This window comes from Bufo gargarizans, chromosome 2 (assembly GCF_014858855.1).
Source record: "Bufo gargarizans isolate SCDJY-AF-19 chromosome 2, ASM1485885v1, whole genome shotgun sequence".
Lineage (NCBI taxonomy): Eukaryota > Metazoa > Chordata > Amphibia > Anura > Bufonidae > Bufo > Bufo gargarizans.
The window spans coordinates 208,733,241-208,756,566 of NC_058081.1; positions in this window are offsets into that span (position 1 = coordinate 208,733,241).

Genomic DNA, 23,326 nt, shown 5'->3' on the forward strand with positions numbered 1-23,326 from the left:
ATATGCTCGGCACATAGCGGTACTCGCCGAGTACCACATGTGCTCAAGCGCAATGCTAGAGTCTCCGCCTCACACGTTTCACAGCTGCTAAGCAGCCAATAAACATGCAGGTAAGTACTGCCCTCACTGTAATGCCAGTAGCCATGTTAGCTACTGGCATTACAGTGATTGGCTGGCCGGAATGCATCATTGGGTGCTATATAGCACCCGATGACGCATGTTCGGCTCATTCTAAGTCAGGGAGAGCTGAGCATAGGAAGGGACAGAGAGTGTAGGGAGTGTAATTGAATTACACTTTTCTAAATTTAACATTTCATAGACTCAAAAGTCCTTGTAAGGACTATTGTGTGTGACAGCAGCAATATATGTTTGTAGCGCAACCTGCGCTAAATTGCTCAGTGTAAGGGAGAGCTGTGTATAGGAAGGGACAGACAGTGTAGGGCGTGAAATAGGAAGATTTTTATACAAATAGCTTTTCAGAGACCCAAAAGTCCTTTTAAGGACTATTGTGTGTGACAGCAGCAATATATATTTTTAGCGCATCCTGCGCAAAATATTGTGTAATAGGCCGATGCAGACAGTTAAATTATCCACGCCACCTCTCCTTTTTAAAGTATGCGGATCCCTAAAATATCACTGACATCCAGTGCAGGTTTCTATAGCTGGTGTCCCCTGCGGGAAGCTAAATTATCCATGCCACATCTCCTGTTTAAAGTGTGCACATCCCTAAAATATCAGTGACATCCAGTACACTTTTTCCGTAGATGGTGTCCGCTTCGGACAGTTAGATTTTCCGCACCATATCTCCTGTTTAAAGTGTGCACATCCCCTAAAATATCAGTGACATCCAGCGCACTTTTTCCGTAAACACTGCGAACTGTGACATTACTTGTGGTACCTGTCCTGTATAACGTTTCCACATAACAAATACCTTTTTAAATTTTTTTGCACATACACTTCCAAATCCTAAGCTATTGTACGCGTGACATACTTTCAAGTATATATCACATTTAAAATGAAAAAGGCGAGCAGTAAGGGATGGGGAGGTGGCCGTGATGCTTATGGTGCACACAGAGGCCGTGGCCCTGGGCGCGGAGAAACAGTGCCTGCTGCCAGAGCACAAGAAAAACAATCATCCAAGATACCAGGTTCATGTCCCAGTTTGCAGGGCGGCGCAGGACACCACTCTTGAAGTCAGACCAGTGCGACCAGGTGGTTGGTTGGATTGTAGAAGATAATGATTCCAGTCGGTTAAGCACCATCCTGTCTTCCACCAAGTCCAGTCTCAGTAGTCAGGAGTCTGGTCAACACAATCCTCACCCTGATAATCCTTCCTCCTACCATTTACAGTCTGGCCAAACAAGTGATCCCACACTTGGATATTCAGAGGACCTCTTTTCATCGCCATTACTTGATTTGGCCCTCTCGCCAAGCATTCTTGAAGAGGGACATGAGATCTTGTGCCCTGATTCCCAACCTCTTGAACAACCACAGTCACAAGAACATGACTGTGGGGAACGGCAATTAGTGTTTAATGAGGTGTATGATGATGAGAGACAGTTGCCAATGAGTCAACCACAATTACTATCTCAGGAGGTTGATGAATAGAATGAGACACAGTTATCATTCACTAAGGTTGTGGTTAGGTCAACAAATCAGAAGGATGTTCAGAATGAGGAAGTGGACAAGGAGGTGGTGGTGGATGATGAAGTCACTGACCAAACCTGGGAAATTGGAAATCCGAGCGAGGGCAGCAGTACAGAGAGGGAGGGATCTTCAGCACTGCAACAGGCTGGAAGAGGCAGTGGGGTGGCAAAAGGTAGAAGGCGGGCCACACCACACAGTCCCGCAACTGTTCCATGGAGCAACCACTTGCAAAAATCTCCCTTGCCAAGGGGTAGATGTTTCGCAGTATGGCGCTTTATTGAGGAAATTGCGGATGACAAAAGAATAGTAGTTTGCAACCAGTGCCATACAAAAATGAGCAAACACTAGCAACCTCACCACCACCAGCATGATCCGCCACATGGCATCCAAGCACCGTAATAAGTGGGAGGATTGCCTGGGCCCACAATCTGTGTCTGCAGGTAACGCCACTGCCTCCTCTTCCCTTGTGCTGGCAAATCCCCTGTCGAAGGCACAGGCCCGGATGCATCCCGCACTGCATCTGGACATTCACGACCTCCATCAGCGACCACTTCCGTGTCCCAGCGCAGCATACAAATGTCCTTACCCAAGGCCTTTGAACGCAAGCGCAAATACCAGCCACCCACCCACAGGCCATAGCACTAAATGCGCAAGTTTCCAAATTACTGGCCCTGGAAATTTTGCAATTTAGGCTTGTGGATACAGAGGCCTTTTGCAGCCTGATGTCGGCGGCCATCCCTCGCAGTCCCCAGCCGCCACTATTTTTCACGGTGTGCCATGCCTACCTTACACCAGCATGTGTCCTTTAACATCACCGGTGCCCTGACCAATGCAGTTACTGGGAAGGTCCACTTAACCACGGACACATGGACAAGTGCTTCCGGCCAGGGATACTACATTTCCCTGACTGCACACTGGGTGAACATTGGAGGCTGGGAGCGAGTCGTACCCTGGGATGGCACAGGTGCTACCGACGTGAAGGATTGCAGGCCCTGCATTGATCAGGATTTCCGCCAGCACCTACGTTAGTGGCTCCAACCCCCACTTCTCCTCCTCAGCCTCCACCACCACTTCGACCTAGGACCAGGCATGGATGTGTCTGATATTGGACGTAACTTGGTGGCGGCTTTAGTGCTCGGCAAGCTCAGACACATCCTATGCCTAGCCCACATGTTCCACCTTGTGGTTCAGCAGTTTCTGAAAACCTACCCCAATTTGCCTTAGCTACTGGTAAAGGTGCGCTGCGTGTGTGCACATTTCCGCAAGTCATCGACAGCTTCAGTCGGTCTGTCAATGCTGCAGCAGCGCTTTAAATCACTGGCTGTTGTGCGACATGAGCACACGCTGAAACTCGACGTTCCACATGTTGGCCAGGCTTTGTGAGCAGCAGAGGGCAGTAGTGGAATACCAGCTGCAACATGGACGTCGCCTTTCCAGCTTCCGCTATTCACAAGTGAGGAGTGGGCATGGACATCTGACCTCTGTGAGATTTTAAGAAACTTTGAGGAATTAACACAGATATTGAGCGGCGATAACGCTATTCTGTGTCTACTCAAATGCTCGCTGCTCACAATTAAGGATGACGCTTTGCATGTGGAACAGGTGGAAATGGGGAAAGACATTACACCGGGTGATAGCCAGACCCCCCTTAGTTTGTCTTCGCAAATTGGGCGATGAAGAGGAGGAGGAGCAGGAGACGGTTGCCTCTGCTACAGAGGGTAGTACCCATCGAAGTTTAATTCCATCTGTTCAACGTGGGTGGGCAGAATAGGAGGAAGAGGATGAGGAGATTGAGAGTGATCCTCCTGATGACGACAGCGAAGTCTTGGCTGTTGGTACTGTGCCACACATGGCTGACTTCATGTCAGGCTGCCTTTCCATCGACCCACACGTTATACACATTTTAGACAACACGCATTACTGGTTGTTCACCCTTCTTGACCCCCGCTACAAGAGAAGAGAAGAGAACTTCTCATCTCTTATTCCTCTGGTGGAGAGGACGAGCAAAATGGTGCAATACCAGAAGATCCTTGTTGAAAAATTGCTCCAAAAATTTCCATCTGACAACACTGGCGGCAGAGTTCATAGTTCCTTGGCCAACCGAGGAGGGGAGACAAGGGGAATACACAGCAGTTCCAACAGAGACAGGACAACACTCTCCAAAGCCTGGGACAGTTTCATGGGTCAGCTCACCAGCAGGCCCTCGCATATAATTTTTTACAGGGTCAGCTGACCAGCAGGCCTTTACCTACAATCTTTTACAGGGTCAGCTCATCTGCAGGCCCTCACCTAATTATACCTAATAGATAATTTGTGCGCATGCTGCCTTGCTTGGATGTGTTAGCCATAGCTGTTTCTCAGGCTCCCTCTCCGGAATCGAACCATGATTCCCCCGTTACCCATGGTCTACATGGTTTGGGCTGAAAATAACATCGAGAGTTGATAGGGCAGACATCCGAATGTATTGTTGCCATCACAGGGATGTGCGATCGTCCCCAGGTTATCTAGAGTCACCCAAGCGGCATAATGTTTTAGATGGTCAGATCAGCAGGCCCTTGCTCCAAGTGTTTTTGAGGGTCACCAGCAGGCCATCAATCATAATTTATCAGGATGCCCTCCTTTATGTGTAATGAAGGCTGTATTGGAGTGCTGTTTCCTTGTAATTTTTGGCAGCCCTTTCACTTAATGCATAGGCTTTATGAGTCCCGCTACATAATTGTACCACAATGTGAATGAGGCCCTCCTTTATGTGATATACAGGTTGCATTGGAGTGCCTCTTCTTTGTAATTTTTGGCAGCACTTGCAATTTGTATAAAAGTAAATATACAGGAAAGAATGTTTCCTAACAATTTTTCCTCTAAAATTGATTTTTTTTCTTCGGTTTTGTGTGTATTATTGTCAGTCTGTAAAAGTGGCGTACTATTAAGACAAAGATCGTTCCCAGCAGCGACCTTCGAGTACAAGATGCATCCAGACATCATCCCCATGCTGTTCCAGAACCATTTCGGCGGTGTTTCCATCAATTTCTGACATTTTCCTATGAACTAGGCACCCTTCCCTCTTCAGAGCAGGGGGTACCTGGTTTAATGCATTCACTTAATGCAATTACACTCGGATGCTTGGTCGAGCACCTAAACATCCCGATGTGTTTGGCCCGAGCCCCCGAGCACCTCAAATCTACTGTTTGATACAGCCATTAACAAGGTTTATTACAAGGAAATAGTTCTACGTCTTAATTACCCTTGTGCGGTGCAGTTATATGTTCTAAAGCATTTTTTTGGCTTGTATAAGTGGGAAAAAAGGGCTTATTAGCCGTTGTTTGGTGAAGTGAGAAAATGAAGCCCTTTTTGGCGTGCATTAGTGGCAAAAAATATATATTATTTTCCATTCAGCGGTGCAGTTATATGCTCTAAAGCCCTTTTCGGCGTATAATAGTGGCACAAAAAAATATATGATTTGCCGTTCAGTGGTGCAGTTATATGTTCTAAAGCCCTTTTTGGCGTCTATTAGTGGCAAAAAAATATATATTATTATATTATTTACCGTTCAGCGGTGCAGTTACATGTTCTAAAGTCCTTTTTTGTGTGTATTAGTGGAAAAAAAATATATATATTATATTTGACGTTCAGTGGTGCACTTACCATATTTTTCACCCCATAAGGCGCACTTCCCCCCCCAAAAGTGGGGGGAAAATGGCAGTGCGTCTTATGGGGCGAATGCTGCCATTTTTACATTGCTAACACTAATACATTGCCGGCTGCGATGCTGCACATCGCAGCGATGCATCAGTGGGGAGGGAGGAGGGGCTGGAGGCCGGCAACCCACGGTGGGGCCCGGTGCAGTCACAGTACTATTACACCGGGCCCGCCATTCACAGCAGTATACATATCTAAACAGTAATCCTTAAACTCGAGTAACTTTAACTTTGAACCAGCGCTATCCTGTTTACTGCCTTACAATCAAGCTCCGGTAACAGGCAGAGCAGGCGGCGTAACGTCACTCACTCATGTCATGCGCCTGATCCGCCTGCTTCATTCATAAAGTGGGAGGAGCAGGCACGTGACGTGAGTGACGTTACGCCGCCACCCGCTCTGCCTGTTACCGGAGCTTGATTGTAAGGTAGCAAACAGGATAGCACTTCTTTAAAATTAAAGTTATTTGAGGTTAAAGATAACTATTTAGATATGTATACTGCTGTGAGTGGTGGGGCCCGGGGTATTGGGGGACATTAGATGCTATATAGTGTCATCCACAGATCCCCCCATAGCATGGTCATCCACAGATCCCCCCCCATAACAGTCTCATCCAAAGATCCCCCTCCCCATAACAGTGTCATCCACAGATACCCCTCCCCATAACAGTGTCATCCACAGATACCCCTCCCCATAACAGTGCCAGCCCCCTCCCCATAACAGTGCCATCCACAGATCCCCCATAACAGTGCCATCCACAGATCCCCCATAAAAGTGTCATTCACAGATCCCCTCCATAACAGTGTCATTCACAGATCCCCTCCATAACAGTGTCATCCACAGATCCCCTCCATAACAGTGTCATCCACAGATCCCCTCCATAACAGTGTCATCCACAGATCCCCTCCATAACAGTGCCATCCCCATAACAGTGTCATCCACAGATCCCCTCCATAATATTGTCATCCACAGACCACCAGTAGTTCAAAACCCACCAAAAGAACACCTTTTGATTCAAAAACCTAGGTGCGTCTTATGGGCAGTTATATGTTCTAAATCCCTTTTTGCCGTTCGGCAGTGTGCTTATATGTCTTATAGGGCGAAAAATACGATATATGTTCTAAAGCCTTTTGTAGAGTGTATAAGTGTAAAACAGTAAGGGCCTATTTGACGCTCAGCGGTGCAGTAATACATTCTAAAGCCCTTTTTGGCGTGTATTAGTGGCAAAAAAAGATATCATTTGCCATTCAGCGGTGCAGTTATAGCCTTTTGTGGAGTGTATAAGTGGGAAAAACGTAAAGGCCTATTTGCCATTCAGCGGTGCAGTTATATGTTCTAAATCCCTTTTTGGCATGAATTAGTGGCAAAAAAATATATATTATTTGCCGTTTAGCGGTAAAGTGAGAAAATTACAGCCCGTTTTGGAGTGTATTAGTGCCCAAAAATATATTTTTGCCGTTCGGCAGTGTGCTTATATGTTCTAAAGCATTTTTTGGCTTGTATTAGTGGCACAAAAAAGTATTGTGTGGTGAGTGAGAAAATTACAGCCCTTTTTGGCGTGTATTAGAGGTAAAAAATAAATTAAAATTTGCATTTCAGGGGTGCAGTTATATGTTCTAAAGCCTTTTGTGGAGTGTATAAGAGGAAAAAATAAAAATATATTTGCTATTCAGCTGTGCAGTTATGTTCTAAAGCCCTTTTTGGCGTGTATTAGTGGCAAAAAATATACCAGCCCTGCACACACATGTAGAACAGAAGGTGGGCCAGTCCTTGAGCCTGTCAGTGTCTGTCAAAGTGCGCGGCAGCGCCGACGTGTGGAGCTGTAACTACAGTCAGGGACAATACATGTCCTTTACGGCCCACTTGGTGAATGTAGTCCCTGCACAGCCACACCAACAACTTGGCCAGGTGACTCCGCTTCTGCCTCCACGTTCTCACACCGTTGGCGCTGCGACAATGTCCGTCTCTTCCTCCTCATCCTCCACAGTTTCCTCAGCCTCCACTTCAGGAACAATTCACAGTGCCCCTCAAGCATACCACATGTGCAGGGCATGGCAGTGTCACTCTGTTCTGCCTGGGCGAACTGAGTCACACAGGGGAGGAACTGCTCTGTGTCCTTCATCAAGAAATCGAATCCTGGTTTTCTCAGCGAAAACTGAAAATCGAAACCATGGTGACAGACAACAAGAAGAACATGGTGTCAGCGCTGCGTCAAGGAGGGCTGAGCCATGCGCCATGCACACGTGTTCAATCTGGTTGTCAAGTGGTTCCTAAAGTCTTCCACCCATCTGCAAGACATCCTAAAAATGGCCAGGAAACTTTGCATGCACTTCAGCCACTCGTACACCGCAAAGCACACCCTCCTCAAGCTGCAGTGGCAGAACGGCATCCCCCAACATAGGCTGATATGCGACGTATCCACTCGATGAAATTCCGCCTTACATATGTTGGACCGACTTTACGAACAGAGAAATGCCATAAATTATTTATTGATGATCCAAGCGGACAGGAGTACTCCCCTGTGTAAATTCGATGTCAGCCAGTGGCTGCTCATGCGTGACACCTGCTATTTGCTCAGGCCCTTTTGAGGAGGCCACATTATTTGTCAGTCGCCAGGACTAACGGATGAACAATGTTCACTGCTTCATGTCCTGGAACAGATTTGAGTAAATCTGGCTGGTCAGGGGACTGGATATGTGGCGCCTACATCTGACGACTACATGAGACCTGTGGGGCCTGAACTGGAGGAGGAGGACATTGGAGCACAGGCAATGTGTAGCAAAATGGGTGGTTTTTATACACAGGTGACAGGAGAGGTGGAGCAGGAGCAGCCAGAGGAGCTACAGGCGATGAGGAAGACGAGGCAGAGGACCTAGACTAACCGTGGCAGTATGCAGTGGAGATGGAGGCAGGGAGTCCCTCAGAGTCACTTGCACAAATGGCCCGATGCATGCTCACTTGCTTGCGTAGTGACAGCCGAATTGTCAGCATTCGGCAGAGGGATGACTTCTGGCTCTCCACCTTGTTGGACCCTTGCTACCGATCCAAAATGGGGGCCCGCTGAGAGGGAGGACATACTGAACAACAGCAGAGACATCCAATGTAGTCAGTTGGCCACTGCCTATCTGCGCCATCATCCATCCTCTCGCAGATCTGACCGGGGGGTCCTCTGCCCTCATGTTCCTCTGCCATGGCTTCTGTGGCAGGGTGGGGGGGGGGGGGGGTAGGAGCAGTTCCAGTTCCATCAGCAGAAACTTGAGTCTAGAGTCGCTGATGAGCAGCTTTCTTCACCCGCCTAGTGAAGAAACTACTGACCAGCAGTAGCAGCAGCTAGACCAGGAGCAGGACCTGAAACAGCAGGTGGTGGCATACTTGGATAGCACCCTGCCACCCCACATTGACTACTTGGCAGCCAAACTGGATTTGTGTCTGCAACTGGCAGCGTTTGCCATGGAAAAGCTGTCCTGCCCGACCAGTGGTGTGACATCAGAGCGGGTGTTTTAAGCAGCGGGGGCAATAGTTACCCCAAGAAGAACTCTCCTGTCCACCCAAAATGTAGAGAGACTGACCTTTGTCAAGATGAATCAGATGTGGATCAGCCAGGATTTCCACCCACCAATACCTGATGCATCACACTAGATCATCCATGGTGCCACACCAACACTTGACAAAAGAGACTGGTTTCTTCTGGTACCTGCCTCAGCTACTATTCTGATGCTGACAGCTGCCTGATGCCAAGTGCTCCTTCTTTTATCCACCATCTTCAGCTGGTAATGGTATTGCCAACCACCTCCCCATTCTGTCAACAGGTCACTATGTGCTCTCCTGATGCTGCTTCCACCTCACCACTCAGGTCTACTGATGCTGATGCCACCACCTCCACACTGTCATTGTGCCACCTTGTGGCCTCCTCCGGGTGCTGCTGCCGCCGCCACCTCCAGACTCTATCATTGGGCCACTCTGTGGACTTCTCATGCTGCTCCCACCCTCCCCACTTCATGACTGGGCCACTATTTTGCCTTTTGGTCTGGCTGACATAATCATTTATTTGACCCTTCTTCTGATCTGTCAGAAGGAAGGAAAAATGAGACGCACAACGGATCCTGTCTATGTAACAACTGTAAGGTTTGCATGACATGGTCCCTTTTTTTTTATATTCAGAATTGGCTTATGATTTGGTAGCCAAAAGAAGGAGTGGGTACAAAACACAGAGGACATGCAAATATTCCATTCACGTGTCATCTCTGTTTTGGATCCACTCCTGTCTTTTTTGGCTTTAGCAATACTGATGGATTACTGACCAAATGCTGACTGAGTGAAGGCGGATGCTCCACAGACAGAATTTATTTTTTAGGGGTTATTGTTCTGACGGATCAAAGGAAGGGCAAAATAATCAGTGACGTTAACACTAACTTACTGCTGAAACTCTCCATTCTGTGTGGGGGGGGGGGGGGTGCTTTACTTGTATAAGTGTTTAATAGAACAGGTTCTGTAGACATCTATGTGGAATCAGCTGATGACGGTGTAAAAGGAGTGTGCTCTTTCACTCTACAGTAGGATCTTGGGCCTCTGCATGGTTCTTTATAACTAGCGCTAACATCGACCTGTAAGGCTGAGTTAACACTTGAGTTATTTGGTCAGTTTTGGCCCTGTAACTTCCCAAATAAGTGGTGTGCAGTGATTCTAAGATAAACTCCTGTTATCTGCATGTCATACTGACTTACAGTATTGTTTCACTACCACAGCAGACTCCCTATGCGTGTTACTGCAAGGCACAGTGTTATACACCACTATAAAGGCTCTCTGCTGCCAGGAAATAGCAGTTTTTTAAAATGATTTGCCACTAATAAATTGGGATCTAACCAAATTCGGTGAAATTGAATTTTTGAGGAATTTGCTCATCTCTAGTGATGACTTCACCACATGATCACGCTGGGTACGCGTGGTAACATTTTCACAGATGACATCACCACGCATGTCCAGCATGATCATGTGGTGAGGTCATCACTCTTGGTAAAGGTCCTTTCAAGGGTTTTCTTCAATCAAGACAGGAGCAGACGGTCATTTTGTGAGTAAGTGGATGAGGTGAGTATAATTATTTTTACTTTCAGACACAATTTTAGGAAAAATTGTTTTGTTACCACGAATTGTGAAGAGATTCGGCTTGGTGGCAAATCAAATCTTTCCTAAAATTCAGATAGAATTCCACTTCAGATACTTAACTCAACACTTATTGTTACCATGACCTTTTTATTGGGTTTCATAAACTTCACAATCACTTCCCTCCTCTGGTTTAAAGGGAACCTGTCACCTCTTAAAACCATCCCAAGCCACCAGCAGTTTCTGATGATGCCTTTCTTCCTGAAGGCAGATGCAGCAAAAGTACTAAAAACTTTGTTTTATCCCCTGCCCAGTGCGCTTTTCCACACATGCTTGAAGTCAAGGAGGCAGCGGCCTCCTTGCTTCAAGTCACAGTAACCATGCCCCCTTCCCTGCCCCTTCGCTGTGACTGACAGCCGGCTGTTCAGCAAAGGAAGTCGAACTCTCGTGCATAAGCGCTGTCAGTCACAGTGAAGGGGCAGAAAGGGGGCAGGGTTACCGTGACTTGAAGCAAGGAGGCCGCTGCCTCCTTGACTTCAAGCATGTGTGGAGAAGCGTGCTGGGCAGGGGATAAAATAAAGTTTTCAGGACTTTTGCTGCATCTGCCTTCAGGAAGAAAGGCATCAGGTGCCAAGAACACAGCACTGCCAGGGAAAGCCACCTCAAATGCCATGATCAAAATAGACCACAGCATTTGAGGGGTTAAATGTCTGTGATCGGCTTTATCACTGAACAAAAACATTAGCCCCAGGTATCTGCTGTTTAAAGTAGCTAAAACCCTGAGACTATGGCACTCTCTGCGCTAATGAGTGGGACCTTTTTTAATTAATAGACATACATCTTACATGTAATTATATTTTAAGATATTCATACAATATAAAAGTGATATCAAGTGTCATCATAAGGCCCGATAATCTTATTGGGCCCCTGTGTTAAAGGGGTTTTCCCCTCTCAGACAATGGCGGCATATCGCTAGGATATGCCCCCATTGTCTGATAGGTGCGGGTCCCACTGCTGTGACCCGAACTTACAATGAGAACAGAGCCGGGAAATGAACGCATCCGAGCCGCCCTCCGTTGATTTCTATGGGGCCGCCGATAATAGCCAAGCGCTGGCTCGGCTATAGCCATCTGCCCCATAGAAATCAATGAGATCATGGGCCGCGCATGCGCTGTGCGCTCCCATTCACTTCTATGGGAGCAGCGCTTGGTGGTGGACAGTGGATTTCCCCAGGGCTTTCAGCCACAGCGCTCCCCGCTTTGTTCTCGTTGTAGGTGCAGGTCCCAGCGGTGGGACCCGCACCTATCAGACAATGAGGGCATATCCTAGCGATATGCCCCCATTGTCTAAGATGGGAATACCCCTTTAAGGTTTTATTTGTATCAAATGCAGTTATTTAGCATATTTGATAACCTTCTGTGTAAAAAGATACATCGTTCTACTGTTTACTATGACGACTGCACTATTTACTATGTTATTTAGAAACTCTTTCTGTGATAAACAGTGAAGTACTGTAAGCATTCATCAAAATAAAAAACTAAACGCATTATCAAGCACTCTGGTTCAGTACTAGTATAAATTAGGGAGCAGCAAATAGATTAGAGACTGTCAATCTAAATGGCTCGAATAACTCTGATTTTCAGAAGACAGTTCTGGTAAATACAGTGTGATTGGGCGTGCAGCTGGTATAGAATAGTAGGTGTGTTACAATAGAGAAATTTTGGTTACTAAGTGCTCATTAAGACGGCCATATTAATGAGTCGGCATGCGTTCTGCAATTTTGCAGATCGCGTGCAGACCCAAACATTTCTATTGGGACGAAAAAGATGCGGACAGCACACCGTGTGCTGTCCGCATCCGTGGTTCCATTCCACGGCTTGTAGAAAAAATAGAGCATGTCCTATTTTTGTGGACAAGAATATGCATTACAGGTGAAACTCAAAAAATTTGAATATCGTGCAAAAGTCCATTTATTTCAGTAATGCAAATTAAAAGGAATTTTATTAATGCAGCTTAAAATTAGAATTTTGTGAAAAGGTTCAATATTCTAGGCTCAAAGTGTCACACTCTAGTCAACTAATGAACCCATACCTCCCTGAGCAGAGGGGACCTCAAAATTGTGACTTTGGAGTTTCATAAGCTGTAAGCCATAATCATCCAAATTATAACAAATAAAGGCTTGAAATATCTTGCGGATGCCATACGGAATGTCATCCGTTTTTTTTTTTGCGGAACCACAATTTGCGGACCGCAAAACACACACGGTCGTGTGCATGTAGCCTTACTCAATAGAAGGCTTCCAAAAAAGGTTTCCACTAGAAAGCAGTTTGCAACATCCATTGTAGTCCCCCTGGCACTGGAAGGCTGCTAGGGGAAGTTGTACCCAGATAAGACAATAAAAATGATTGGAGACAGTAATGGTGTTCCAGACAACATAATCTTAGTGATTAATGATAAGTTAACTCTTAGGCCTCTTTCACACGGCTGTCGTGTGTGAGGGCCGGACAAGATGCGGGTGTGTTGCTAGAAAATGCGCGATTGTTCCGCGTGAGTGCAAAGCATTTGAATGTGCATAAGAAAAATCGTCATGTTTTACCCAGACCCGGACTTCTTCACAGGAGTTCAGTTTTGGGATCGGTGTTATGTAGATTTTATTATTTTCCCTACATAACAGGCTTATATTAGATACTCAGACCTTCAATGCAATCGCCTGCTCACTAATGGCGACATGGTCGTAGTTTCATTCTGACCGCCTCTCGGCATGTTTGCCTTGCTGCAGCCGGACCTCCGGCCTGCCCCTATTATAGTGAATGGGGCTGGAGCGGACTTCCAGCAGCACTCGTGCATTAGCAGCAGCACGGATCGGGCAGGCTGTTCACCCGCTGTAAAAGCCTGCCGGACCCTGCTGCCACAGGTGTGAAAGTAGCCTTACTAAGTGCAGAGTATGAAATATGTAATCATCATTTATTTATTTATTTTTAATTCTTCAAGGTCCTGAACAATTTTGAGATTTGGATTGGTAAAAATTGCTAATTTTGGCACACGCAACATTGTTGTGCAAAGATTTGCTTAGTTTTACTGTTATACACCACTCACTTCAGTTTTGAAAAGTGGATGGAAAGTGGAAGTGGTCAACAATGTTGATTAGCTGAAAGATTTATCACTGCAGCATTTTAAAGAGTCCTGCAAAGGGGTGTCGTAAAACCAGTGTAAAAATATAAAGAAACAATGCATGTTGTTTGATTAATTAGTTTCTATCACTTATAGATTACACACATGATTGATATTTATATAAAAGCAGTGCAATATATTTTTCAGTTCATTAGGCCACATTCAGATGACCATAGTGTTTTGAGGATCCACGAAACACAGATACCAGCCATGTGCGTTCTGCAATTTGCGGACTCCTCATGACCGCAACCAACAGATACAGGTGAATCTCGAAAAATTTGAATATCGTGCAAACATGGTTATAAGGGAAAATAATAGCATTCTTAATACAGAATGCTAAGTAAATTAGGGATAGAGGGGTTAAGAAATAAAAAAATATATATTAAACTCACCTCATCCACTTGTTCGCGCAGCCCAGCTTGTCTTCATTCTTCTTCTCTGAGAACCTGCAAGAAAAGGACCTTTGGTGATGTCACTGCGCTCATCACATGTGATGAGCGCAGAGATGACACCAAAGGTCCTTTAGCCAGGTCCTGAAGAAAGTAGAAAGAAGAGGCGATCTGCTACGCGATCAAGTGGATGGGGTGAGTTAAATCTGTTTATTATTTTTAACCCCTCAATGGATATTTTACTATGCATTCTGTATTAAGAATGATATTATTTTCACTTATAACCATGTTATAAGGGAAAAAAATAAAGATTGGGTCCCCATCCCCCAACCATGCGTGAAAATCACACCGCATCTGCACTTGCTTGTGGATGCTTATGATTTTCACGCAGCCCCATTCACTTCTTTGGGGCCTGCGTTGCGTGAAAAACGCACAATATAGAGCTTGCTGCGATTTTCACGCAACTCACAAGTGATGCCTGAAAATTACCGCTCACGTACACAGTCCCATTTAAGTGAATGGGTCCGGATTAAGTGCGGGTGCAATGCGTTCACTTCACATATTGCTCCCGCCCGGAATTCACGCCCATGGAAAAGGGGCCTTAATGCTAGCGTGCAAGGAAAACTCCTTAATGGCAGTCAATTAAAAAAATCGCTCATAAGCCCCATGTTTTGAAAGATAAACGAAAACTTCTGTCCATCTCTATGTGGTGGGATATTCTCATTTTTCCTTGTCTCTCCCTTAATTTTTACTGTAACTCCTTTATTCGAAATAAACATCTTTCAAACTGCTCTCACCATGAGACAAGGGAATTATTGAAGAGTGCCAGATTTCTTTATCAAACATAACAGATTCATAGCATTCATCATATTGCCCATCTGTGACTCACAAATAAATCTTTCTGACATATGTTTTGTTAGCTACTAGATCTGAATATTCTCTATGATATTTCTAGTGACACATTGAAATTAATGCGTATATGTATATATCATTGACTTAATCATTTATCTTGACAGCTCAGGAGAACCAACCCAGAGAGTCCTATTAATGCGACCCTCACATTAACTGGGGAATGAATAGAACATTTAGATGGTGGGCTCCTTTTCATCTTTTCAGTTGCAGGTCCACCAATTACTCTTGCTTTTTTTATGCCATACTAGATTGCTGCAATTCGTCTCAGACAACCTGGTGCATACTGTACTTTTTATAGCCTGCTGCTTTCGCAATCTAAGAGCAGGACTGGACAAGCAGGGAGTGTCTTGGACCACCAATACACAATGTGCATCAGGTCGCGTGAGAAGCGGTGTGGCCATTGGATGACAAAAGAGGAGCCTTGGAATTAACAGTTCTACAGCTGAAAAGATAACAAGCAGGTCACCTGCTACATGTTCTGGTCATTCTCAAGTTAATGCAAAATTTTTGTCTTGACCCAAAGGGTCACTTCAAGTCCTAACTTTTGAATTCAGAGCTTTACTTTTCTAATATTATATGAGAGCAGCATTTACCTCTTTTGTGTGGTTCCCCTATGTGTGATAGAAGAGACCAACTATGAAATAATTCTGTCTTAAAGACTGCTTGAGTATTGTGTCCAGGGGGGTAAGTTTGAATGTGTGATCAGATTTTTGACTCTCAGCATACAGTACTTCCATGACTGAGGTTTCTGAATGGATGCTATAATATACAGTACATACATTAGTATAATGACATACAGACATGCAATATGATACAATTTTTTCTTCAGATCTGTCTTTAGTAAGCTAGGATATAAACAAATGTATAGTAAGTCATCTGGGCAGTACCAGTAAAATCAAATATACAGTCAGGTCCATAAATATTGAGACATCAACACAATTCAAACAGTTTGCATATGTGCCTCCCACTTGTTAAGGGACCAAAAGTAATGGGACAATTGGCTTATCAGCTGTTCCATGGCCATGTGTGTGTTATTCCCTCATTATCCCAATTACAATGAGCAGATAAAAGGTCCAGAGTTCATTTCAAGTGTGCCATTTGCATTTGGAATCTGTTGCTGTCAACTCTCAAGATTTGATCAAAAGAGCTGTCACTATTAGTGAAGCAAGCCATCATTATGCTGAAAAAATACAACAAACCCATCAGAGAGATAGCAAAAAACATTAAGCATGGCCAAAACAACTGTTTGGAACATTCTTAAAAAGAAGGAACGCACCGGTGAGCTCAGCAACACCAAAAGACCCGGAAGACCACGGAAAACAACTGTGATGGATGACCGAAGAATTATTTCCCTGGTGAAGAAAACACCCTTCACAACAGTTGGCCAGATCAACAACACTCTCCAGGAGGTAGGTGTATGTGTGTCAAAGACAACAATCAAGAGAAGACTTCACCAGAGTGAATACAGATGTAAACCATTGGTGAGCCTCAAAAACAGGAAGGCCAGATTAGATTTTGTCAGACTACATCTAAAAAAGCCTTCACAGTTCTGGAACAACATCCTATGGACAGATGAGACCAAGATCAACTTGTACCAGAGTGATGGGAAGAGAAGGGTATGGAGAAGGAAAGGAACTGCTCATGATCCTAAGCATGCCACCTCATCAGTGAAGCATGGTGGTGGTATTGTCATGGCATGGGCATGTATGGCTGCCAATGGAACTGGTTCTCTTGTATTTATTGATGATGTGACTGCTGACAAAAGCAGCAGGATGAATTCTCAAGTGTTTCGGGCAATATTATCTGCTCATATTCAGCCAAATGCTTCAGAACTCATGAATGGTGCTTCACAGTACAGATGGACAATGACCCAAAGCATACTGCAAAAGTAACCAAAGAGTTTTTTAAGGGAAAGAAGTGGAATGTTATGCAATGGCCAAGTCAATCACCTAACCTGAATCCGATTGAGCATGCATTTCACTTGCTGAAGACAAAACTGGAGGGAAAATGCCCCAAGAACAAGCAGGAACTGAAGACAGTTACAGTAGAGGCCTGGCAGAGCATCACCAGGAATGAAACCCAGCATCTGGTGATGTCTATGCGTTCCAGACTTCAGGCTGTAATTGACTGCAAAGGATTTGCAACCAAGTATTAAAAAGTGAAAGTTTGATTTATGATTAATATTCCTTAACAAGTAGGAGGCACATATGCAAACTGCTGTAATTCCTACACCGCTCACCTGATTTGGATGAACATACCCTCAAATTAAAGCTGAGAATTTGCAGTTAAAGCACATATTGTTTGTTTCATTTCAAATACATTCTGGTAGTGTATAGAGCCAAAAATGTTAGAATTGTGTTGATGTCCAAATATTTATGGACTTGACTGTATGTAATAGGTTTCAGCAACAAGATTGTAAGTCTGCACTATCAATGTGGATGCTGTGATGCAGAAAACTCAGTCTTGGTTTTCATATGTCCTTAAGCTCTCCAGATCCATCATTGTGTTCTGCAGGCTTTAATTTCTCAATATACAAATGCCTTGAACCAATGTCAGTTTTAGGTTCTGTATTAGAAATAAATGGTTTTTGTCATTTCTTTTTGCAAGATTCAAATTCTGCATTACTTCAATGTTCTCTTCTTCTCCTAGCAACCCAAGGCTGCCTATCTGTGCTACCATCTTATCTGTACTTCAGAGGTGACGTCTGCCTCTCTTATCTCCCCTTTCTTGTTTTATTCCCATGTCTTCATGTCTAATTTCTCTGTTATTGATACATGCAGTTGTTGTGCTTTTTTTCATTTTATAACATTTCTTGCATTCTATATAGTGCGTTCCTTTTCCTTACTGTAATTATACTCATTTTATGTTCTCGTAGCTCTCCTTGTACTTTTTAAGTAGACTGATGGAATATTATTTAAATTTATGAGATTTTTGCACACTATGGGTTAAGCAAGGATTGGCAAAAGAACAATATATATGAGCAATCCAAGGAACAAGAAAAGCAACTCCTTGTGATGGGGAACGGTGCAGAGCAGCTGCTGGGAAAATGGTTTTTTAAAGAACTAATGGGATTTCAAGAACAATTTCTGGAAAGTTCATTTTTTTCCGCTTGGCAGGACAAGTTAGAGAAAATGAAAGAAATTTGTTTAGTGAACCTTAATCTACTCTCTCAGCACACTGCAGCTTCCTGAGGCTGTAATCTGTCACATACATTATATTGTCACCCTACAGTGGGAGGGATCTTTAACCGATCTTTAGTCAAATCAACTGACAACTGACAAAATACACAGTAGGGTATTCATGACAACAAGACTATTTTTTGTCAGCATGTCACTCTGTGAGTGTAAATGGCCACTAACTTCCTGTAATAGCAGAGCCAGCATATGACATCATGTGAGAAGGAGAGTTGTATACTGACTAATAAGTAACTTGTCAATGGGAGCCTCTAAAGATGATACAAATGCCAGTAGTCCCCATGACTAGGGTTGAGCGAACTCGAACTGTATAGTTTGGGTTCGTACCAAACTTTAGGATTTTTGGACCCTGAACTCAAACTTTTCAGTAAAATTTCGGGTACGGTATTTGGCGATTTAATGGTGCTTTTTGAAAGGCTGCAGAGCAGCCAATCAACAAGCGTTTAACTTGTGTGCCCTAAGAAGCCATCACAGCCATGCCTACTAATGGCATGGCTGTGATTGGCCATTCATTTGCCAGCTATATAAGCTGGAGTCACGTAGCTCTGCACGTCACTCTGCTCTGATTAGTGTAGGGATAGGATGCTGTTGCTGTGATGGAGAGAATAGGACATAATCTTTGTTAACTCAGCGATCTACCTAGATTTTGTTTTGTGGGCTCAGTGCGCAATCTTTTTACCCTGCCCTGAGCCCAGTGACCCAGAAAAATAACTTTTAAACGTCTGTTAGTTAGGTGGGCGTCGGTGGCCATTTTATGCAAGTTTGGTGGACAAGCACAGCATATGTGCATTTGTGACAGTGAAATAGAAGCTTGAAATACTGCATTTATATTCTGGGTTTAAAAAAATCACCCATTTTTGCCAAGACTCTGTGAGCCAGATTTATCATTAGCTCAGGTCAGAATAATGGAGTGAAAAAGTCCCCAAAAAAGTCCCAAACGCTAAAACTGCACACAAATTTGCGACTTTTTTCTGCTTTGCACTATGCTCAGCAGTTTTCTGAAAGTGGGCGTGTTTTCTTATGTATTTAGGGCAAAATCCTAATTTTGCGGCGTTTGCTGAATCTGTCATTGTTACATAGAAGCTTGAAATGCTGCAATAATTTTCTGGGTTTAAAAAAACACCCCTTTTTGGCAATACCCTTCATCTGGGGCCTATGCAGCATTAGTCAGTGTGCAATTTAAGCTTGAAACACAGCAATAATTTTCTTGGTTTAAAAAAAACACCCTTTTTGTGCAAAATATGAATTTTTACAGCCCTTGCTGCATCTGTTAGTGTGAAATACAAGCTTTATATACTACTATCATATTCTGTTATTTTTTAAAAAAACACCTATTTAGGGCAAAATCCTAATTTTGCAGCATTTGCTGAATCTGTCATTGTTATATACAAGCTTGAAATGCTGCAATAATTTTCTGGGTTTAAAAAAGCACCCCTTTTTGGCAATACCCTCCATCTGGGGCCTATGCAGCATTCGTCAGTGTGATATTTAAGCTTGAAATACTGCAATAATTTCTTGGTTTTAAAAAACACAATTTTGGGCAAAAGACTAAATTTTACAGCTCTTGCTGCATCTGTCAGTGTGAAATACAAGCATTAGATACTGCTGTCATATTCTGTTATTGAAAAAAACACCCATTGTTGGCAATATCCTACATCTGGAACCTATCCTGCATTTGTTAGTGTGACATACAAGCTAGAAATACTGCAATAATATTCTGGGTTAAAAAAACACCAATTTTGGGCCAAATACTAAATTTGCGGCCTTGGCTGTATCTGTCAGAGAGATACAAGCTTGAAATGCTTCAATAATTTTCTGGGTTTAAAAAAACACCCATTTTGGGCAAAATACTAAATTTGCAGCCTTTGTTGAATCTACCAGTGTATAATACACACGTTAGATACTGGTGTTCTATTCTGTTATTAAAAAAAACACCCATTTTGGGCAAAATATTAACCCTGCTAACCTGCTAACTGCAGCTATCTGCCAGAAAATGGTGAAGATCAGGAACCCCAAAGCTGGAGAACACCCGAACACTAACAAAACCCAGATCGCTGGGGGCGAAATTGATAAATTTATCAAAAAAGCTGCCTCCACGTTTGTGGCACGAGATTCCAAGATGGCGCCGACACACTCGCACAATGCCAGCGCTTGACAGATCTGAGGAAGAAAGTGACACAGAGGAGCCGCAGGGTAGAGGAGCGCTTCCAATATCCAGTCACTACCTGCAACAATCCCTCTGTAAAGCCATGGAACCAGTCCTTAGTGAAATATCACAACTGCGTCAAGACATAAGGCAAGTGGGGGATCGGGTGGAGACTTTTGAGACTCACCAGACCCTGATCCTGGATCATCAGAGGGTCACTACAAGCTTGTTCCAAAAGTACAGCACCTACCTCAATGAGTTGCACAATGCCCTGGAAGATCAGGAAAACAGGGGGTGCCGCAACAACTTGCGCCTTAGAGGGATCCCAGAATCTGTACAACCTGGGGATATCCCTGCAGCAGTAAAAACCCTCTGCACTTAACTCCTGGGTCCAGATTATGCTGTTGACATAGTCATAGAGAGAACCCCCTAGGGACGTGATTTGTAAATTCCTTAACTTTCAGGTTAAAGTGGCAGTCCAAGAGGCTGCTAGGAACCATCCTGACCTATTATTTGAGGGAGCGCAGGTGACAATATACCAAGACCTAGCCCCTTCTACACTTAGAAAACGCAGAGCCCTGAGGCCCCTGACGGAATGACTATGAGCTAATAAAATCCAATACAGGTGGAACTTTCCGTTTTGGTCTCTCCTTCTCCCAGGCTCGGCGCCGCTTCAACATCTCGGCCCACACTGATTTGGATGACCTCTATGATTGCCTAAAAATGCCTGCCCTGAAGGTAGACAACTGGGATCTGTTTCAGGACCTTGCCGCACTCCCAGAGGTCCCAACAGTTACACCATTCACACTTCAACATACTCCTAAAGCACAAAGAATTGGAAAAAATAATCGCCAACTAACTCCAAAGAGGCTCGCTAAAGATTCGTAAGGCTTTTCATTAGCTGGTTTTCCCTCACTGTTGTTCGTTATTTGGGAACTTTTTTAAGACGCCGCTGACCTACTTGATCCTCTGGAAAATAACCTCTTGTACATCAGCATACCCCAAAAGCATAGAAGGACAAGAAACTACTTTAGCAACCGACGTGTGGAGAAGGCTGCATGTCTCTTAAAGCTTTCTTCCCTGTCTCCACCCTATACTATCTAGTTGCTCCTTCTTGATCTTTCCCCTGCCCCCCTTGTCTCCTTGTTTCCAGGTCTTCTTGTCTCCGTGTGTTCCTTGTCCGTCTGTTTGCTTTCCTGATGTCTCTCTCCTTGTATCTCAAATGTTCTCCCTTACTGTATTTCAGGCATGTCCAAACTGCGGCCCTCCAGCTGTTGCAAAACTACAACTCCCAGCATGCCCTAATAGCTGTAAGCTATCCAGGCATGCTGGGAATTGTAGTTTTGCAACAGCTGGAGGGCCGCAGTTTGGACATGCCTGCTGTATTTGGACTATCTCACCATGTTCCTCGCTATATAATGTGCTTGATGGTACATGATTAGGTCTAGGGACCAAAAACCCCTCCATGCTTTATGTGAGTGTGGTCCTACACACACACTGTTATTATTTTGTCATAACCTATGTTCTCATGGTTTTTCCCTCTCCCCTGTTTGGTTTAAGGTACATGATACTCTTATCACTTTCCTTTGGCACACTGCCCTTTGGACCCAGGCTTCTTCTTCAGATCAGATGAGTACTATCCAGTCTGTAAGTGTATTCTCCTGGGGGGCCAACATACAGCAACACTATGTTCTTAGTTTAATCCAGGACCATGGTTGATCTCCATATTGCAACTTACAACGTAAAGGGATTCAACTCCCCGTCTAAGAGAAGCCATATTTTCACAATGCTGCGCAAGGCGGGTTCAGATGTGTTGCTCCTCCAGGAGACACACTTCAGATTTAACCAATACCCCAACCTGGAATTTTCACATTATCCTCTATGGTTCCACTGTGGGGGGAGCTCCTCTGCATCTAGAGGAGTGAGCATAGGGTTTAGGAGAAAATTGCCCTTTAAATACACTAGACATATTCAAGACCCAGAAGGGAGATTCCTCCTGGTCAAAGGGTACATAGGCCTTCAAATGTACACCTTCATAAACCTCTATGCTCCCAATACTAAACAAGCCCACTGGCTTTCTGACATTTCCCAGATTGTTTCTTCTTTCAAGAAGGGCATAGTGATTGTGGGAGGAGACTTAAATGTTTCCCATTCTTTACGCTCTCTAAGGGCTATGAGGGACACCTTCTGGATCCTCCACTTAGTGAATTCCTAGCGTGCACTACACCCAAATACCCAAGACTACACCTTCTTTTCCCATGTCCATAATACTTACCATCGCATCGACTACATCTTCATTTCCAAATAACACCTCCAGCTCTGTCCTGAAGCCAGGATTGGTTCTATCCATATTTCTGATCAAGCTCCTGTATTTCTCTCGGTACTCTCCCCCTCAAACAACCCTAGTTGTTTCAACTGGCGCCTTAATGAATCCCTTCTAGGTGACCCCAACACCATTGAGAGAGTTGCCTCCCTAATGGATGAATACTTTGAGTTGAATAACCATCCCCCCACCTCAGACTCTATGGGCTGCACATAAACCTTTCATAAGATGTCAATTTATTAGTTTAGGATCCCACTTGAAAAAACTCAGAGAGAGAAACATTAATGCCCTCCTCTCTAAAATACAAAACCTTGAGGCTTTACACAAGCGCTCCTTGTCTGATTCGCAACTTCAGGAACGATCTAATCTGAGAGCAGAATTGAAAGCTTTATTGCAAACTAAATCCACTAAATACTACCTCAACTCTCAACACAAGTTTTTTCGCCCATGGCGACAAAACAACTAAGTTCCTGATGCACAGAATTAAGGCCATAAGAGTGGATAATTACATGCACCAACTATCTTCACCCAGTGGAGATCCCATTTTCTCTTCTAATCAAATAGCTAAGCAATTTAGGGACTTCTATGAAAAACTATACAACCTACCCCCCATGTCTCATTTTTCCATTGTTTCCTCTTTCCTTGAATCGACCACCCTTCCTTCGCTCACCGAACCTCAAAAACGTTCTCTAGCTACCCCCATTCACCGTATAACTTTTTACAGCCCTTTCCAAGATGCCTTTTGGCAAAA